The sequence below is a fragment of the Geospiza fortis genome, unplaced genomic scaffold, assembly GCF_000277835.1.
Source record: "Geospiza fortis unplaced genomic scaffold, GeoFor_1.0 scaffold8, whole genome shotgun sequence".
Lineage (NCBI taxonomy): Eukaryota > Metazoa > Chordata > Aves > Passeriformes > Thraupidae > Geospiza > Geospiza fortis.
The window spans coordinates 2,353,605-2,359,270 of record NW_005054414.1 but is presented as its reverse complement, the minus strand read 5'-3'; positions in this window follow the sequence as shown (position 1 = coordinate 2,359,270).

Genomic DNA, 5,666 nt, shown 5'->3' with positions numbered 1-5,666 from the left:
CGGCTGATTAACAAGCCCGTGGGGGCTGGCAGGGAGGGCTGCAAGGTTGGAAGCAAACCCGGTGTAGCCGCTGGCACTTGCTCCTTGCAGGAATAGTGAGTTCATTTTTGTGTGCTTCCTGATGCTCGCTCTGTGGTCGGGAGCTGATAGAAGGCAACGCTTCAACTTCCTGAGCCCTCTAAATAAAGCATCCTTTCTCTAGGGCTTGGTTTGCTTGGCTTGGTTGGGTTTTTTTTTCCCCAGAGAAAGGCACATTGTGCTTTCTGCTTTGGTTGGATTTTCGTGTTTGGCTCTTTGAATGGACAGCTTTGGTGGTGGAACAGTTGGAAACTGATTCTAGAGAGGCTCAAGTGTATGGCAAGGGGAAATATCTTCACTGGAATGGCTTGGAGCAGCTCTCAGGAGTTTATTTACATAGCTGCTGTGTCGTGCCACAGCTACAAGGGTGGCCAAGCTTCCTCTTTAATCTAAACTCCTTTTGCTTAAGGTATTAATTCACAAATAGCTTCAGTTTTCTTTATTTCTAGGTTTGTTTCTGTCAAGAGATTATTACGGCAAGGCAGTGATTATTTAAATACTTGAATTAATAGGTATATTAGCTCTTGCAAATTCAGATGTAGCAAAGAGCAAGTCAGACAGCCCCTGTCTGTTCCTTCACACCACAATGTGACCCAGTGTGCCTGGACAGTGAGGATGCAAAGCTCACACCCATTTCCTCATGAAAACCCCAAGAGGTCGTCTGCAAGAGGGTGTTCATTTTCTGATGTTAAGAAAAATGTGTTTCCCTCCAAGGGAAAGTCTTTTACAAGACAAGGTGTTAGGAATTGAGCTGGAATTTCCTGTTCCTACCTAAGCCAGGTTGAATGAAGTAGGTAAACCAGCACTAAATGCTCCATATTCTGGTTTTCTCATTATTCTCAACCAAGTAATGACGCTTACTTTGCATGACTCACTGCTTTATTACATTACTAAATCACATTTATCTCCGTCAGGCCTCTTTTTCCTGGGGTGCTCTGTCGGTGTAATTTTTTTTTTAACCAAATGTTAGATATTTTGTATGGCTCCAACACCAACATATTGTTTGAAACAACATCAGAAAGAGTTAACTCCCACAAGGAGAAAAAAGGGAAAATGAGTCCCCGCAGCTGGCTATCTCTCAAGAAATCAGCTCCTGCTCTGACGTTTGCTACAGGCAAAGTAAAACAAAGCTCTACCAGCAGTAAATCAATTCCTGTGTGCGGGTACTGTCAAAATGAGCTGTTCTGGAGCTCTCTGATCCAACCCATGGGCCAAGTCACGCTGATTTTATACATCCCAGTGTTTTGAAACGCCACTGTGCTCAGGGAAGAGCTTGGCTGGCTCAAATATGAATATCCACAAGGTAATGGGTGTCTTCAGCTGCTGTGGGAAACTTCATTGGGTGCCTTGAAAAACCAGGCCTTCCTCAAGTAAGCTGTTAATTGTGCATTGCTTGAGATAAGTTTATTAAATATACTCCAGCTGCAGATGGGCTTTAAAATCAGAGTTGGATTTTAAATATCAAAATGTCTGGAATGGTTTGTTCTCTATTTTTTTTTCTTTTCCTCTTGTCTATTAAAAGGTTAAGAAACAAACCCAAAGCTCTGAGTCCAAACTTTCATATAGCTTCATGCTAAAGCTCTGGGGTGCCTGCCTGTATTTTGGCCTGCTCCCATCTACATCTATTGTATAAAAACAGTTAAAGGCATTCTTCTCTTCCCCCTTTTCCCCTGCAGCTGGAAGGCACTATCCTCTGCTCTCGAGAAAACAAACATCAATGCTGCCTGTTGTGTAAGCCTCTGGTTGGTTCAGTTTGCTTCTCTGGAGTGGCCCACATATCTGTAACTTCATCCAACAGGGAGGCTGTGTAGGTGCGAGATTAAAACCTTTCCAATCAGACAATTTTCAAATGCACGAAAAGCTCAGCTTCTGCCAGGAGCCTCCCCTGTTTAGACAAGGTGAGCAGGAAATTCAGACATCTTCCTAAGATGTGAGGAGTGAAAAAGGAGCAGGAATAGGATGACATCGGCCTATTTAACTCAGTGAGTTTTTGGAGTCTGAGGACTCTCTAATATTGTGTATTTTCACACCTAAGGTGCATGCTCAGTGCTGCAATGAGGTGTTTGTGTTGAACTCTCTGTGGATAAGCTGCTTCTCCTCTGTGCCTCAGCACTGGAATGAACATCAAAATCTAGCACCTAGACATCAAGGTGAAATTTCCCTGCATTAAAATATAGTCAAATACTTCTATAAAGAGACTTAATGTCAGAGTACCACTGCAGGAATTGCTTGAATATGTTCTTCTCAGAAAATAAGTAATAGACCAGAAATGAGAGTTGAGAGAGGAAGACTTCCTCAGTTTTACAATGTACAGAGGAATATGTGCACAGGGCAGTCTGTCAGCACCAGCTGATGATTCCTGCATCTGGGTCCTGTTGCACAGCAAATCTGTATTCCCAGCTTTGGAACAAAAGATTACCAGAGATAACTGATGGAAAACATATCCCAGTTATTGACTAAGCAGCTCACCTTCACCCTGCAGCTAATTACAAGGTTAAAAACATAGTAAAAATATCCATATTTACCCAAATAACCCATTTGGTGTATTTCTGCTCCAGATAAATTAAGCAATATTCCATTATAATCTCTGGCCCTGTTTTATCTTTTTCTATGTAGACTTGTTATGACAAAATCTCTTTCATTTTAATTAAATTTTTCCAGATACCATCTTCATAAAACTAGCACTCAGAGAGGCATAATCATTATTTTTAATAGAAGAGAGTTAATACTTGTTAAAAATGCTGGAAGATTGTCACTACTTATGTTTCCTGTCTCCAAGGAGAAGAAAAGCAAGGGTTCCTCAGATCTGCTTTTCCAGGCTGATCTTTCTACCAGTTTAAGACCTCAAAAAATGGGTAAGTGCTGGCTCATTTTGAGCACACAAATCACCTGAGATTATTGGAATGTTTCAATGAATGAAGCCTGAATGAAGCCTAAATACTTGACTGCCTTCAGGATGTGACTTTTTCTGCAAAACTGCTGATTTCATAGGACTCAGTTAACAGCTTTCTCTGCTTGGATTGAGATTTCCAGTTCATTCCATGTTTACCACTGGAGAGCTACGAGGTGGCCACTGCATTCAGCTGCTGGCACCATCCTGCCTGAGCCAAGATGAACAAGCCCAGGAGAATGCAGCCTGTGCCTTGATTTCCTTGGGGGGGAAAAGAAGCAAAGAGGGACTGCAAGTATAGGACTCCTATCAGTTTCCAGCTTTGCCATGGCAAGCATATGCCAAATATTTTCTAAAGTGACCCAAATTAACCTTCTTGTTGTGGCAAAACCTGCGGGCCCCTTTCATCCCATGCAGGCAGAACTGTCAAGGACACAGCAGTCCTGCCTCGCTGCTGACAACCCAGAGGCATGTCTCAGGTGCCAAAGGACATTTCAAACAGCCCCAATAACCTGTGTTTAGGCAACAGAGCTGTCCTCTCCTGACAGAATGGTCCCAAATGGGGCTTTGCTCCCATGCACACCAAGGACACACAATCCTGCTGCTTGGCCAAGTTCTGAAGTTCATTCTCAGGAATACTCCTACTGATCTAAGGCATGCCAGGATTTCATTTACTGCTGGGAAATGTGAAACCGCTCTGGCTAAAGTGTCTTAATTAGGCCATTAGAGCCTGGTATAAAATGGCTGAGATAAACAGGGTCAGGAGGGCAAAGGATATTGTCAGTGCATTATAAAGCCCTTGGTGCTCAGCTCAAGCTGTCCAGAAGTACATTTCCATGAAATAAAACCCGGAGCTCTCTGTGTGGTGGCTCCTGGAGGGCCCTGGGTCAATGCTTTTCACCTAGTCAGCACATGGGCAGGGAGCCAGAGCTTCTCTGCCCTCTGCTGCCTTGTGCTGCTTGGACTTTCAGTTTCTAATTCAGCTGTGTTTTAACTTAGTCCAGCTCTGGGGTTTGCTGCGTGTTTGGGGAAGTTTGAAGGGCCTCATCTTTGGTTTTCCTGTCCAAGGGCTGGATCCTGAATGAGGGCTCTGGCACCTGTCCTCTTCATATGGCTTTTCCAGGAAGGATTTAACAACTGTGGTGGCTCCAGGAGACTGAGCTGGAAGAATCTGGGGACGTGTCAGATCTAGGGCCTATATTTGTGTGTACACAGAATCACAGGATGGATTGGGTTGGAAGGAACATCAAAGCCCACCCAGTGCCACCCCCGGCCAGGGGCAGGGACACCTACCACTATCCCAGGTTGCTCAGAGACACATCCAGCGTGGGCTGGGATGCTTCCAGGGATGGAGCAGCCACAGCTTGTCTGGGCAACCTGTGCCAGGGCCTCACCACCCTCAGAGGGAAGAAATTATTCCTACTGTCCAATTTAAACCCATCCCTTTTCAGTTTAAAGCCATTCTCCCTTCTCCTATCACTCCATGCCCTTGTAAAAAGTCATTCTCCAGCTTTCTTGTAGTCCCCCTTTAGGTACTGGAAGGTGCTGTAAGGTTTCTCCAGAGCCTTCTTTTCCACAGGCTGAACAAATCCCACTCTCTCAGCCTGTCTCCATAGGAGGGGTCTTTGCTAGCATTTTCATGTCCCAGTGGGTACAAAAGAAAGTGGCAAATCCAATATATTCACCATAGAAGAGCAAAAGAGGGACCTCTAGAATGGTGTAACTTACATCTAGATGCTAAGACCCTCTTTTTTTAAATTTGGAAACTCATAGTTTCTGATCTCAACAATTTATGCTCAGAAGTGCAATAAGGTTGGAAGTTGTAGATCTGAGAGACTAAATCTAAGTGTGAAACCCTCAGCTTGTTACTCACTACTAGCAGTCTGCACACTCCTGTAACTAGATTAATATTCTAATAATTCAAGAGTTAGTACTTGATCAGACCCGTTTTTATTTTTTATTCCAAACAATATTTTTTTCCAAATACAGTGGTTAACAAATACTATTACTGAGTTTGCTTGTAATTTGGAGAGCTGTCAGGTGAATTACACCTGAAAAATCATAAAAAGCATATAGTTTGATTCTTAGAATCGTGAAAATCACATTTCTGCTTAAAGAATGCACAGTATTTTTAAGAATATGAGTCTCCTGCTGGGGTTAGCCTTACCTTGGAACTGAACACTTTCACCCCATACTGAAGGTATGGTTTGGTGGGCTGGTCCTTGGTTTTGGGCAGTGAACTGAAGCACAGTGGGTTTGTGCAGCCCCCCTGAGCCCCTTTGGCCACCAAGGCATGGCCAGAAGCCTCTCTGGACACTGTGCCTTCCTCCAGCTGGGCGTGTTGGGGGAGCCCTGGCAGGGCCCAGGCTCTGGGCAGGCCCAGCAATGGCACCAGAGGAACGGGCAGGGATTGAGCCCAGGAGGTTCCACCTGGGCAGGAGGCAGAACTTCTGTCCTGGGCAGTGACTGAGGACTGAACAGATCGTCCAGAGAGCGCTTGGAGTCTCCTCAGTGGGGATATTCCAGACCCCTCTGGACACAATCCTGTACTCTGCGCTCTGGGATAGCTGTGCTGGCACACGGAGATGGCACCAGCTGACCGACCCACTGTGGCCCCTTCAGCCTGACCCATCCTGTGATTCTGCGAGCTCCTGCACAGCACTGCAGCATGCTCTGCTTCCCATTCAAAACAACAGCC